Source organism: Chelonoidis abingdonii, chromosome 15 (assembly GCF_003597395.2).
Source record: "Chelonoidis abingdonii isolate Lonesome George chromosome 15, CheloAbing_2.0, whole genome shotgun sequence".
Classification (NCBI taxonomy): Eukaryota; Metazoa; Chordata; order Testudines; family Testudinidae; genus Chelonoidis; species Chelonoidis abingdonii.
Window position 1 is genome coordinate 6447596 of NC_133783.1, and position 15394 is coordinate 6462989.

General features: G+C 42.2%; 1 protein-coding gene across 10 annotated transcripts in view; it reads left to right on the forward strand.

The window, feature by feature from the left end:
• The window catches only part of ZMIZ1 (zinc finger MIZ-type containing 1), a 522010-nt gene that overhangs the window by 76366 nt on the left and 430250 nt on the right, over positions 1–15394 (forward strand). For all 10 annotated transcript variants that reach the window (XM_032786391.2, XM_032786404.2, XM_032786405.2 and 7 more), the window contains exon 2: positions 8772–8892. The gene's annotated coding sequence lies outside the window, so the exon portion shown is untranslated. The remainder of the gene's footprint in view (positions 1–8771; positions 8893–15394) is intronic.

The window sequence follows — 15394 nt, forward strand, 5'->3', positions numbered from 1 at the left end:
TCCACTCATCTGGATCGTGAACGATGTGAGGGCTGCCCACACCATCAATGTTGTTGCAGGCTACAGATCACCTTCCTGAAGAAGAATGGACAGATCTCTTGGACGGTACGGAAACAGGAAACCTAACATCACCTGCCAGGAGATTCCACGCTGTAGTCTGGAGCCCTAACATAGACTAGAGCCAATTCAACAATTTTAAAGCATCATTTTTGTCTCAGTGACCGCAAATTAGTAAAGTTGACTACATTTATTTCAGAAGCATTTTGGCTGGCACAGAGTAAGCTATACTGGTCGTGTAGTTTCCTGGGTTGTTTTATTTCCCTTTTTATAGATGGGCACTATATTTGCCTTTTTCAGTCTTCTGGATCTCTCATGTCTCCCGATCGACTTTCAAAGATAAACTAGAGGCTCAGATACCTCCCTATTAACTCCTTGAGTATCTAGGATGCATTTCATTAGCTCGGTATTTGCAGGCATCTAACTTTTCTAAGTGATTTTTACTTGCTCTTTTTATTTATCTCTAATCTACCCCTTCCTGTAAGCATTCACTATGTTAGACATTCCTTCGGACTTCTCAGTGAGACCAAACAAAAGACTATAAGCATCTTCCATTTCCAAGTTCCTGTTACTGTTCTCCCTCCTCACTGAGCATGGGCCCCTGTCCTTGTCTTCTCTTGCTTCTAATTATTGTAAAAGTCTTCTTGTTCCTTTATTCCATAGCTAGTTTTGAGCTCATTTTGTGCCTTTGCCTTTCTAAACTGCCTTGCACTCCGTGTATTAGCCTACTCTTATCCTTTGTAATCTGACCTAGTTTCCATTTTTATATGACTCCTTTTTATTTTGTAGGTCATGCAAGATCTCGTGGTTAAGCCAAGGTGGTCTTTTGCCACATTTTCTATCTTCTCTACCATCAGAATAGCTGCTTTTGGGCCTGAATATTCCTTTTGAAAAACTGCAACTCTCCTCAGTGTTTTCTCCTCAGTCTTGATTCCCATGGACCTTACCTATCAGTCTTCTGAGTTTAACCAATCAACCTTCCTGAAATCCATTGTCTCTCTTTTTGCTGTACTCCTTCTACTCCTTCTTAGAATTGCAACTCTATGATTTCATGATCACTTTCACCAATGCTTCCTTTCTACTTTATTCCAATGAGTTCCTCCCCTATTTGTTAAAATCAAGTCCAGAACAGCTTCCCAGTGGCTTTTTCAACCTTGCTAAATGAAAGTTGTCTGCAATGCAGTCCAGGAACTTATTGGATAGTCTGTGCCCTGCGGTGTTTTTTTCCCATATTATCGGAATAGTTGAAGTCCCCATCATCACCATTCTTGGGCTGGATGATTTTATTAGTTGATTAAAAAAAACCTCATCCACCTCTTCACCTGGTAGGTGGCTGTAGTAGAGATCCTAGCACGACGTCACTTGTTTTTACCCTTTTATCCACCAGAGACTCTCAAATTCCATCTCCTATGTCCATATCTCCACTCAGTCCAAGTGTCGTGACGTTTTTAATATATAAGGGCAATCCTCCTGACCCTTATTTTCCCCTGTCTATCCTTCCTGAGCAAACTATACCCATCCACACCAACATTCCAATCATGTGTATTATCCCACCAAGTTTCAGTGATGCCAACAATGTCATAGTTGTATTTATTTATTAGCACTTCCAGTTCTTCCTGCTTCTTACCCATACTTCTCGCATTTCTATATAGGCATCTAAGGCACTGGTTTGATCTTGCCTCCCAGTTTTGCCCTGAACCTTTAACGATGTAAGCAATAGAGCTGATTGGGAATCTTTGAATGAAATGTTTTTCTGTCAAAAAATGCTGGTTGAACAAAATTGAAACTTTCTGCAGTGTTAACAGATTTCCAGTTTTGAAAAAAGTTGAAATGATGATGATGTTTTGATGCTTTAAAAATGAAAAGTTCTGTCTTAGGTTTGAAACAACTTTTAATTATTAAAATAAAAAGAACGGTTGAGAGATGTAAACCAAATTTTTGTTTGAATTGGTTGTGGAAGTTGTTGAGTTGTTGATTTGACTTTTCATCCCCATTCAGGATGGGAAAAATCTTTGTCATCTTGAATATTGTTCCTGGGATAGGAAAACAATTTACAGCCCAGCCCTAGTTAAAAGCACTTCTACGTCTTCAAATGCCCTAAAGAAAATAGTAGAAGGATATTTACTGCACCCAGAATGTACTCAGTTCAAACCATTATTACAGATGAAGTTTAAAGTGGCTTATAGATTTCTACTAACGGGCAAACCTGTGTATTCACTGGAGCTGGTCAGATTATGGGAAAACATTATTATTGAAATCCTCATGACTCATCTGACCATGCTCCTTCCCTTTGTTTTCATTTCCATAAATATTTCTGCAACTTTTCTGTTTGCAAAGATATTTGTAGTGGAGCTTTTATGTTTGGAAACACCTGTTCCAAACTGTAGGCTTTAGAAAATAAGGAGAGACTAGGACAGTGATTTTAAAATAAATACACCCTCTGTTTTAATCAGGAGTGAGGGAACATGCTCCAGAAAGTGAAGATCCCTTCATCGGAGACATGTGAAGTGTGTATTAGCCTTATAAGGTAAAGAAAGATGTCTTCAGTGTAGACAGCCATGGAAGTAGGAGAGAATAGTGGCTGGAGACAACTAGGGTGACCAGAGCGTGAAAAATCAGGATGGGGGTGGGGGGGGGTAATAGGTGCCTATATAAGAAAAAGCCCTCAAAATTGGGACTGTCCCTATAAAATTAGGACATCTGGTCACACTAGAGACAACTGTCCTATGGAACCAACTCTGCATACAGACTAGAGCTGGGTGTATGGTTTCGTAGTAAGGGCTTGGCTACACTCGAAACTCCAAAGCGCTGCCGTGGGAGCTCTCCCGCGGCAGCGCTTTGAAGTGCGAGTGTGGTCACGGCGCCAGTGCTGGAGAGAGCTCTCCCAGCGCTCAGGTACTCCACCTCCCCATGGGGATTAGCTTGTAGCGCTGGGAGCCGCGCTCGCAGTGCTGGGGCACTGTTTACACTGGCGCTTTGCAGCGCTGTGTGAGAAAGTTGCAGCACTGTAAAGCACCAGTGTAGCCAAGGCCTGAGATGCTTAACTGTCTGGTGCTTGTGAAATGGCTGCTGCTCTTTGTGACTGGCAGTGGATGTGGGGAATAGTGACAGAGACTTGTAAATTCAATAAGAGTATCTCCTAGATATATTAAATAATGTTGTAAGGAACATTGAAATCCAACTTGTAAGGGTATGAATTTGGGGAATCGTTCATGCACTTTTTGCCACTTCATCAAGTGTCTCCTCCCTCCTAGTATTTTTTTTTCATTGTTTCTTTTTTACAGTTAGAAACTTTGGTTTCATCCAGAGGCGCCAACTTTCTGTGGGGCTTACCCAGGTCTCCCCACTCCACCTCTTCCTGCCCCCCCCTCCCCCCGGCCTCCTGCACACTGCTGAACAGATAGATGATCAGTGCAGACAAGAGGAGCTGGGAGGGAGGGGAAGGAGCTGATCGGCGTGGCTGCTGGCGGGTGCTGAGCACCCATTATATTTTTTTTCTGAGGGTGCTCCAGCCCCCGAACGTCCACGGAGTTGGCACCTATGGTCTCATCTACCCTGGAAGGCTCTGTGGTGACTAGTGAAGTAATAATTTTATTGGGTCTTCTAAGTGAAGAGGCTGAAAGATAAGCAGTAAAAAGGAAGGGATTTTTACTTACTCTGTGTAAAAAATCTTGGTTCTTTTTCCCCTTTTTTTTAGCGCCTGCTTAACTCCAGTGCTTCCAGTGTTCACTTGGAGAAGGGATAACTTTTCTAAAAATTCAATCTTTGTCCATTTGAGTACACATCTGAGACCCTCAAGAAGTCCTCCAGGAAAAAAAAAAGAAAACGAGATCTGTTGTTTCTCATTTCTAAGGGAGAGGGGGAAAAGCAGAACAAGAAAAATGATAGGAAAGAGTGCCTGAAATGAAGGATGGTCTTGTGATTAAAGCACTGGTCTGGGACTTGGGAAATTTGGGTTCATTTCATGGCTCATAAACATCCTGTGTGCTGTTGGGCAAGTCATTGAGGCTATGTCTACACCAGAGATCTTACGGCAGCATAGCTGTACCGATGCAGCTGTGCTGCTGTAAGGTCTCCTGTGTAGCCTCTCTATGCTGGCAGGAGAGAGCCCCAATGAGTGGCGGTAGCTGTGTCGGCGGGAAAGTATCTCCCACCAACATAGTGCTATCCACACCGGTGCTTCTGTCAGTGTAACTTATGTCAGTCAGTGGCGTTGTTTTTGTTACTTTTTCACTCCCCTGACTGATAAAAGTGCTATTCAAGACACAGAACAAGAAGATGGTTTCTGCCCCCCAAAGTTCATGTTGGAGGTAGAAGACTAGCGATAACAGTTGTAGATAGACATGGGGGAGTCATGTTTCATGGCTACAGAATGAACTGTGCCTTAGATCGCTCTGGTCCCTCTGGAATGCAGCTTTTATGTGACAAGCCTGGCTTCCCACACCTCACTGAATGGAACCACTCTAGTCCAGCCACTCTTGACTGGATATCTGGGCTGCAGCCACCCAGTTTCCAACCGAGTTAATTACACAGGCCTAACTTGGTTTTGCCACCTGTAATAGCTTACCTTCAGGAGCGTGTGACAGTAATAAGCCTAGTCTAATGTCTAGATTTACATCGCTCAGGGCTGTGAAAAATGTCATGCCATGTGCAGCCTAGTTAGTTCAACCTAACCCACACTGTAGACCTAGCTTTGGTTGATGGAAAAATTCTTCTTTCAACATAAGCCTCACCTCTCAGAGAAATGGGTTAACTACTGCATCAGGAAAACCCCTTCTGTCAACAGAGGAAGCGTCTATACTATGGCAGTACAGCTATGGTACTATGACAATAGCTGTATCCGTGTGGCTGTTGTAGTGCAGGCATATCTTAAGTATGCTGCGACACAAACAACATCGCATCATTTATTCATTCATCTAAGGTACAAAGCATGTAGAGCAAAGGATAAAAACAATAAAAGGCCTCTTGTAAATATGACCCAACAGCTGGCAAAGAAAGTTTAAGGTGTAAGTTCCTCTCAGCTTATCTAACTGGCAGGGAGAAGCAACTTCTCTGAGTACAGAAGACTCCTTAGGCTCACCCTTGTGAAGAGTCATCCATTCTGGGCTGCAAGGAGCCAGATGGGGTATTGTCCGAATTGTTTCCCTCAAAGACCCTTATCTTTGCCATTGTTTCATTTCCCTTTACAGCCTCCTTTTGATTTAACTCCTGGCCACTGGTTGCTCATGAGGTTTTTGACTGGCGAGGCATAAATCACAAAATAGGCTACCCAGTGTTTAATTGGATAGCTACTAAAAGGTGTCCTTATTTACAGTGAAGAAGCAGCAGGTGAACCCAGGAGCTGGAGCCGCTACCCAGCTCAGAATGGGAGGGTGAGGGGGAGAGCATAAGGCAGGCACAGGGCTTAATGGCAGCTCCTCACGCACACACCTGGGACCAGAAACGCACAGGGTGTAGGCCCCATGCCCGCAACCCTCCTGCATCCCAGGCTGCTACAAACCTGCCATGGCCTCACCAAGCAGTGGTTACCACAGCAACGCCATTATAAAGTGACTCCTGGGCGTTGTAAATTGCCATGGTAACAAGACAACTTCTTGAGGCACTATTAGGTATGCCAAGATTTGAGTCTTATGTGGCACTATGTTCTTCAAAGTTTCTGGCATTGTGGTTCACCACTGGAAAGAGTGAGTTATGACATTTAAGCTCAGTGACAATTTGTCCTTAAATGTGTGTATATTTATCAATGAAATAAAAAAAATATGCAAAATGTATTTCATGGCTTTTGGGAATTCTTGATTTTGCTGTACCTCACTTGCCAGCCGCCTGGGCTTCTGGCGTTCAGGCAAGTTAATACCACAGATAACCTAAGAGGAATATAATGTTTATAAAAAAAAGTACTACACAGAACTCTCTTTTTTCTCCGTGTCAAGTTTTTTGTAAGCATTGTGGCAAAGGAGGATAACGACAGAGCTTTGCAGATGTTTTACTTTTCTGTAGGTCCCAATTCTCTCTTTGTTCATGGTGGGAGGAGGACTACAGCTGTCTCTGTAAGAGCAGTGATTGTCGAGTCCTGGCTGTGGCTGTCAGTGGGGCTAGTGACTAGAACTGGTCAGGAAATGTTTGAGAAAACTGTTTTTTGTTGAAAATGCCAATCCAAAGCTTTTCCTGCAAAAGGGTGAGTTTAGGGGAAACATTCATCAGGAAAGGTTTCTCAGGACCAGGATAGAATTGTGAAAGCAAGAGATGCCCCCCACTCCCCCAATCTAGAATAGCCTATAGTTGAGTGGTTAGGCTATTTAGCAAGGATGTGGAAGACCCAGGTTCAAGTCTCTGTTCTGTTTTGGGAGAGTGAAACTATGTGTATGATTTTTATATATAAAAAGTATTTAAAACATAGGACATTTAACTAGTATAGCAACTCCTAACAAGCTCCACCTGACTGGTGTCTGTGGTTTTTATAATCATCCGTACAGACTTTTCATCATAATGCTGCCTAAAGCGTGTCTTTGATTTAATAATTAAAAAGGAAAGAAGGATGTATTTGATTTGTATCACTGATGAATGCAAAATAAGTGTGTGTATTTCTTTTGCTGTCTTTCCCGACATGGTCTGTGGTGAGTCTGTCAGTAAATATTGATTAGTGCATTGCCTCAGGAAGTACATATGTCACAACCAGTTCATTGAGGGTCATTTCTTTTCAGTTCTTCACAATCAGGGCTCTAAGCCTACTCCCCTTTGCATGAAAAAGTGTCACATTTTGAGTACTCTACTTCTTATCTGAAATTGGTTGAAGGCAATTTAGTGCAAACAGCCGTGGTACCTGATGTGTAGAGGAGATGCAAATAGGGAAACTGTATATAATTGTGGTTTTCTACTATATGGGAGAGTCTGCCGTTGAGGAAGTTTTTTTTTTTTTTTAAGATAGATGATTCTTTTGTATCTCAGGATCTATCATTCTGGATCACTGCTTTATTTTGTCTGGGTACTTCAGTGGGCAGATGTAGCAGGGCAGAACAGGAGACATTTTGTGCCACTGACCGTTTTTGTTCTTTCTCTCTCTCATTTCTGTTGCGTGCAGTCTCTGTGTCTTTTCCTCCAGGATCTTTGTAGAGGTTGTCATTTTTTATTTACCCTATTGTTGTTACTTTGTGAATTCTGTTTTAGGCCATCATGTGTCTAGAGGGGAAGCCGGTCAGAATTATCCTTGCAGCTTTAAGTCTGCCTAGCAGGCAGAAAAGGGTGAAGAGTATAGGTTTAGTCCCCCTGGCAGATGCAGAAGCGGTGGCCTTTTGGAATTGGAGAAACTGTACTGTGCACTGAATGGTTTTAAGAACAAATTTCCTTATGATGGGGTTACCTTCCCTTTTCTCCCTGTTAGGTTCCCTAGCATCAGATAAAAATGACCTCTTTAGAGAGATGAAGATCAAGTGGCACAGTTAGCTACTGTTTGGTACTAGATGCATTTGTTTTTTCTTTTTGGGGAAAAGGGTAATCTTAATTTCTTCAATGTTCAGACAATTCATACTTAGATTTTTCAGGGACAATTCTTTAAATAAACCCTCAGTCAGAGAAGGGCAGAAAGCAGTTTGCCATTTCCCCAAATATATTAATCAGGCAAATTTATTTCATATGTATCTCTTTGATTCCCCCCCCCCCCAAAACAAACAAATAAAAAAAAATTGTTTGCCTTTCATTTGGGGCTAGCCACCAGTGAGAGGAAGAGGACCATGAAATCTGAGACACCTTCGAGTACTTCCTAACCTTGGTGGTAGCTGTGGGGGAAGGAATGAGAAGGCTGAAAAAACACCTCTTTTTCTGACAGTGGGGTATGTGGAGGGAGAGGGCAAGTTAGTCCTGACAGGGATAACAGAAATGAGTGAAACCCTGTAAGAAGCTTACTAGGTGGTGGAGGCTGAGGCTGAGCATTGGGTTCCTTGTTCTAAGTTTCTCTTTTGGCTAAGGGTTATGCTAAGCCTGCCTAAGGCTATATCTGCACTACAGACCTTACAGCGGCACAGCTGTATCACTTCAGCTGTGCCACTGTAAGGTCTCCTGTGTAGTCGCTCTAGGCTAGCGGGAGAGAGCTCTCCCACCAGCATAATTAAACCACCCACAATGAGCAGCAGTAACTGTGTTGACAGGAGAGCATCTCCTGCTCACATAGCGCGGTCCACACCAGTGCCTTTCTTGGGGAAACTTCTGTTGGTCAGAGGTGTGTTTCTTCCTTGAACATCCAGTTGTGGCAGATGGGGCCAGAGATCCCTCTGAGGGGAGGGATTAAGCTATTGTGGGAGCTGAGTTGAGAAAGTTTCTGTTTTGTGAACTGGCTTCTTCAGCGTGGGGAAGGTTTGTTGATTTGTGCCTCATCTTTTTGGATTGTATTTTGAAGTATTTGTTCAAGAACATAACCTGGGTTAGGAGTTCGTATACACTGGAATGAAAATAAAAAATAAAAATATTTAAAATTGGAGTAGTGGTTATTCAGATACGTCACGTTGGTATTAATGATCTTTGATAGGATGAGCACACAAGCATTTGTATGTGTGATTTTTAAATGTGTGTGTGGATCAGTACGGTTAGGGATGGCTATTTTGGGGCCGGAGAAATGGGGAGGGACTATAGATATGCTGAGGAGTTGCTGTAATCTGCTGTACCTTCAAAGGACAAGAAAGCTGATATTTACCTTCCCCTTTTCTGTTTTTTCTCTCTCTTAGGAAGTACTGTGTGTTACAGACTGAGACATCAATCCCAGCTCATCCCCCTTTTTTTTTCCTGACTGAATTAGAAGCTCCAGGAATGTGCTAATTGGCGGCGGCCTCTTCAGAGAAGTAAAAGGTAATTGTTATCTGCCTGTTTTAGGCATCTTGCCTGTTAAACCTCTTTTGGAGCAGGTGGGAAAGGAGGGTAAGGTTAGAATAAGCTTGTCAATGTGGAATTTTTATTTTCTTAGATCATCTCCAAGTTGATGGTTTTCCATCCTCTTCAATGTACTCATGCAAAGAGAGGCTTCTGTGTATGTTCATTCATGCATACAGTCCTGTCATGTGCCTATTTCTACGTGTAGGATAGAGAGCTAATTTTGAGCAACTGCAGGAAAAGGTTTGGTTAAAATGTTAGTAGAAAACATAATTTTTAAAAAAATGGCCAGTGCATTGGTGGAACGATGACTTATCTGCATTAGCTTAGTTCCTGGGCTCCTGCCCTCCATTTCTGGTCCTCTGTGGTCATTTGCAATCAATACCAGGGGAGAAAGGCCTCCCACTGGGCAAAATACTGACTCAGGTAAAATGACCTACATTTGACTAATTCTACATTTAAATCTCATCTTTCCTTGAGATTTGGAAAAGATTGGTTAATAATCATAATACCTAGATCTTACATAACAATTTTTATCAATAGATGTCAAAGCGCTTTACAAAGAGAATCAATATTAATATCCCTTTTTTTTACATATGAGGAAAGTGAGGCATGGGCAGATGTGATTTGCCAAAGTTCACCCAGGAGGCTGGTGGCAGACCCAAGAATTAAACCCAGGTTTTCTAAGGCCAAATCCAGTGCCCTGTCTTCTACCTTATGTTTCCTTCCAACTGAACTTGTTTTTCATGTATTTAAATGCTTGTAGTTCCAGGCAGAAGTGCCAGAATATGGTATGTATGCGCCTCTATGTATTAAATTCCATGGCCATAGATGATGATGTGATCTTATGTAATCCTCACTCATCTTTCCATTTCTTGGAATATGGTTTATATTCCATGTCCCCAATACCCTGCAAGTTAATGATTGCAAAGCAGTTTCTATCCTTACAAACATTTTAGATGAACCTATCTTAGAACATGTTTTTAAATGTTGTTACTTCCTGCTGAGACTTTCAGGTGATGCTAAGGGAGTTAAGTGCCGAAGTTCCATTGAAAGCCAAGTTGATTTGAGCACCTAATTCCTTTAGGCTCCTTTGGAAGGCCATTGTTCATTCTTTAGCTCTCTTTATCCTACGATAACCGATTCCTAAATGAATCATTCGCCCAGTGATTCTGGGGCATCCATGGACAACAGTCCCATAGACTGTTTGATGCAAAATGTAAAACCTCAGACTAAGTGCAGATACTGCAGGGTATAACTTGCTGACCAAATGACAAACTGCAGGTAGGCAAATCTGCCTGGAGCAGCTCTGTCCTATGCTTGCCACTGTGCTGCTGACAGTGGGGAGAAAGCAAATCCTTTATTAGAAGGGCCCCTACTGGGTGACTGATTACCTTCTGAAACAAAGCAATGGACGTTTTGGGTTACTCTTCCTGGGGAGCTTCAATTGATACTAAGAGATAAGCAGAAACCTACAGACCAGTTGAAGCATTCTAATGGAGTCTCCTGGAATTTCCCTAGGGCTCCTTCTAGGTAATTACCTGTCTATCACTTTGTCTCATATCTTTTAATGAGGGAGGAGTGCTAGACTCCCAGACCACTAATCCTTATTACTGTAGAAAGGTAAGTTTCACTCCTCCCTTTCTCACCTTTGAAAAATGGCACCAACTACCCAGCTGGCTTGGCTCTCTAAATCTTGTTTTAAAATGGCTGATAACCTTTCTCCCTGGCTGCCAGACTAAATCATAGGAATCTCCTGACTGCTTCAGGCATGTATTCCCTGAATTAGCCATACGGATAAGGGGGAGTTGATAGGGAAGGAAGGCTAGCAGAAACCACCTCACAATCCCTAAATCCACTTTACCCCAGAGAGATTCTTATTAGAGCTATGGGATATGTTCATTTCAAACCCAGAACTTGGAGCAAATTGACTGAGATTTGCAAGCTTGGTCTGACCTGGAGTTCTGGGCAAAAAACACTGCAAAACCTGGCAGTTCCAGCTGAACTTGCTTACAGTCTCTGGGTTCTTTCAGACCCCAAAACTCACAGGAATTGGGTTAATGTAAACCTGTAAACCCAAACCTCACAGGGCTGTGGGGTGGTTTTTTTTTTTTGGTGAGACTCTGCTCATTAGCCTTGTTGGGGGTTTTCTGTTTGTGTTTTGTTTTGATTTAATCAATTATATTTTTTAACTGAAAACTTTGCATTTACCCTATATTCCCAGTCTCTTCCTGTGAGGGCCCTGCTTCAGGGCTATTGCCATTTCTCTTAGGCTAGGGTACTCGGTCTGTGCGTCTATTACCTCAGCATAGTACTGCATTTTTCCTTGGATAACCCCCTCTCTTCCTGTTGCTGGCTCACATTACTGTAACAAGTCAGAGATATTTCCCCCCCTCCTCAGCTGTTGCTTATGCCAGGAGCTCAGGCGTAGCCCTTGTCCCTATATGCCCCGCTTTTCTTCATTCTTCACCTGACCAACATGCCAGAGGTCCGGGGAGATAATGCTGGTTTTGGGTGATGTCCTTTTCCAACTGCTTCCATGTGTCAGACAAAGAAATTTACATTGTTAAGCCCCTTTACAGTACCTTAGTGCAGCATGTGCTTTTAACTGCCTGCTTATGTATGGTGTTTAAGCAGCAGTCTGCTATCAAATGCTATCACCCAGTCTGTATCCCTTGGGGTGAAAAGCTTTAGGAGAAGAGGTGGGACATGGTAGTGATATTTTGGAAACAAAGCAAAAGGAAAATGCTTCCAAGTTTGTTGGGCTGAAACCTTTTGGATAGTGGGGGAAGTGAAGGGAGAAGGAAAGGTATTCTTGCTGGACTTCGAAGTATTTTTTGAGGGGGTGGAGAAGGAGGGAATGTCTGATTGTTAAATAGCCAAACATTTGCTGAAGTTTCATGTTTGTTGTTTCATTGCTGTACGTGGAGTTACCTTTTTTTTGTCCTCTCTTCAATTAAACTTGGGCAAAGATTTTTCGCTCCTAGAAAGTATAAATCGTATACAAAGGTGAGACCCTGTTCATAACTGACATGCTTAGAATAACAAGAAGAAGAAAGTGCTTTCAAGATTGGAGCAAAGTCATCTCTTTATTTTATTTTTTCCCTTTCTCCTAACCCATCTCCAGAGAAAAGGTGATACAGCTTCTAGCTAACATATTTCAGGTGGGTGACGCTGTGGTATGTTAAGCGGTGTCTGTAATAGCTTATCTACTGGTGGTAAGCTTACTCTGTTTGTATTTCTCTTTTCACACATAAATCAAGTTAATAGTTTTCAAGACTTTGAGCAGTGTTTCAACAGGATATTTGCTTAATGTCTTTTTTTTTTCTTTAAAAAAAAAAAGAAAAGAAAGATTTTGAGTTAAGATTTCTAGTACAGCAAACATATCCAATGTCAAAGCTATGAAGCTATCCAGCACCCAGTCAGGAGTCAGACCTCTGAGTCCATCTTCGCACAGGCCTTAAGTCCTGATTAAACAGTACATCGCCACTGAAGTGCATGCTTAACTTTAAGTTATGCTAAATTTTAAGTACATGCTTGTGTTTAAGTACTTCGATGAATAGGGATGGACTTAAGCACGTGTTTAAATGATTTGCTGAATTGGGGCCTTTCTACACATTGACCCTGTCATACTTCAGCAGCACTCCTTGGATGGGAGGAGGAGCACTTCATGGAGGCTTGCATTTTTTCTTTGCCTGGAGAGCTCTCTTTAAGCGCTAGTTATGCCTATGCTTGGAAGGATTAGTTTTTTGTTGGTAAATATCAGTAAATGTCAATTTCACTTTCCACACACAAACCAACGAAAAAATATTTCCATCAATAGTAATAAAAATTTACAGATAGAGTAACAAAAATGCTGCCTGAGAATTTTTTGAACCATTTAAGAATATTTACTTTGTATATTTTGATGTGATGCTGACCAGTTGTTGTTACATTTTAATTGTTACAAAGCTTTAACATCTTGATTCTCATCAGTGTCCACAGTCATTAAATAACCATTGGCTGACCCTCTCCCCCATAATTTTGCACAGATTTGAAAATTTAAATTGATAAAAATGCTTAAAATAAAAATTGATAATGAAAATTATATTAAAAAAATCAAAGTCTGCCAAGTCTTGTTATATCACATAAGACAGGGATGGGCAAACTACAGCCTGTGGACTGGATTTGGCCCGCAAGCCATTTTAAGCTGGCCCGCAAGCTGCCGCTGGGGCAGGGATCGGATTTCGCGGCTTAGCCCTGCTCCAGCCGGGTCGGTGGCCACATCATGCGGCTTCACTCTGCTCCGGCCAGGGCCCTGGGTTGGGGGCTGCACCATGCGGCTCCCAGAAGCGGCAGCATGGCCCTGCTCTGGCTCCTACACCCTCCAATGGCCTCCTCTGTTGCGCCAGTGGGAGCTGCAGGGACGGTGTGCAGAGCTGTCTGGCCGTGCCTCTGCGTAGGAGCCGAAGAAGGGACATGCCACTGGTTCTGGGAGCTACTTGAGGTAAGTGCCACTCGGAGCCTATGCCCCAACCCCCTTCCTCAGCCCTGATCCCTCTTTCACACTACAAACCCCTCAATCCCAGCCCGGAGCACCCTACTGCACCGCTAACTTCTCATTCCTAGCCCCACCCCAGAGTCTGTACCCCCAGCTGGAACCTTCACCCCTTTCCGCACCCTTTTGTGAGCCCTGATCCCCCACCCTCCGAACCCCTTGTTCCCAGCCCAGAGCACCCTCTTACACTCCAAACTCCTCGTCCCTAGCCCCACTCTAGAGCCCAGACCCCCAACCAGAGCCCTCACCCCCTCCTGTACCCCAGCCCCAATTTTGTGAGCATTCATGGCCTGCCATACAATTTCTATTCCCTGACATGGCCCTCGGACCAAAAAGTTTGCCCACCCCGATATTAGAGAAGGGGAGACCCCCTTTGTAGTCTGTGGAATTGGGGACAGGTCCTAGATATATGGAAGGGAGAAAACTTGAAGTGAAGAGAAGAAAATGAACACAAAATATGGAGGAAGGCAATTTGTGAGATGAGCTGTGTTTTTTACTTGCATGACATATGATGGCTGGACATCAGCATCATAAACTACATGGTACAGAGTTACTGGAATAGATATGTCTCTCTTACATTTGTTATATGAATCTTAACTAAGTAGACTTCTAAATAAAGCAGTACAAAAGAACAAATATTGTCAGACTTTACATTCAAGAGGAGCTGGTTAGGAATTTTTCGAAAATACATTTTGTCAGAAAACACCAGTTCATCAAATCCAAAAATGTTAATGGGAAAGGATAGATTTTGATGAATGTTGTTTAGAAAAAACTTGGGGGGAGAACAGGAATGTTTTGAAATTGTTCTAATGGGCTGTTCTGACAATTTGGATACTTTAAAAAAAATTTAAGATGAAAAATTTTGTTTGAAATGACTTTTTGTTTTTGCAATTTAACTAATTACAGTAAAAAAATCAAAATAATAAAACATTATGCAATTATCAAAATAAATTTTTTCACATTGTTGGTTCTTGAAAATTTTCAAGATTTCAACTTTTTGTCCCAGTTAGAATGGGATGTTTGTCCCCTAAATTTTTAAAATTTTCCAGGCCAGGAAAAGAGTTTTTCCTGCAGAGCTATACATTTAAAGTCTTTTCTCTTGTACATTCTCTTCTAACTAAGAGGAGCTGTGACTAGTATGCTTCGCAGTGACTGCAGAAGAGTTGAGGGAGTGCAACCTAACAATCTGCAGAATGGAGTTTTTAAAGTGCGCCTGTGGAGCTAATCTGTAATCAGTGACTGGGAGGAAAAGTGTGTGTGTTTGTGTGTGTCTATATGTGCATATGTGTGTGTATGACAATTTTTATCATTACTTTTGCCTATGTTCCACATTACTTCTAATGGGAAAGTTTAATCAGGCTTAATCCCATTTGTGGAAGTTAGCAATGAAAAGGGTTTTTTCCCCCTCAAATGCAGAATTGTTCCCTGCTGTTAAGGAAGCTCTGGTGTATGTACACATTTCTCCATTCTTCGGTTCTGTATATACATGCGTGTGTGAGTCTTGTACATTTCAATAACTTGCCCATTCACAAATACAAAATCAAAGGGGAATTGTAGTGTGTGATTCAGAAATCATAAACTAACCCAATAGGGTGTGTGGTCTTATGGATAAAGTACTGGACTGGATAGAGTTCTCTTCCCAGCTCAGTTATCAAATTGCTGTGTAATGCTGGGCAAATTACTTGTCCTTCTCAGTCCTTCTATTTCCCTTCCGTTCTCACCCTTTGTCTTATCTATTTGGACTGTAAGCTTGTTGGGGCAGGGACTCTCTTACTCGTGTTTGGCTGCTAACACTGTGGAGCCCCAATCTTGGAAGAGACCTCTAGGTGGTAATGAAACAAAGTATTAAAAAAAACCTGGTCTGTTTGCTGGGGTAGATTATTTACCTGAGTAGTCATGATCTTTAAAATGTTTCATATCTAATTTTTGGTGGAGAACAGAAGA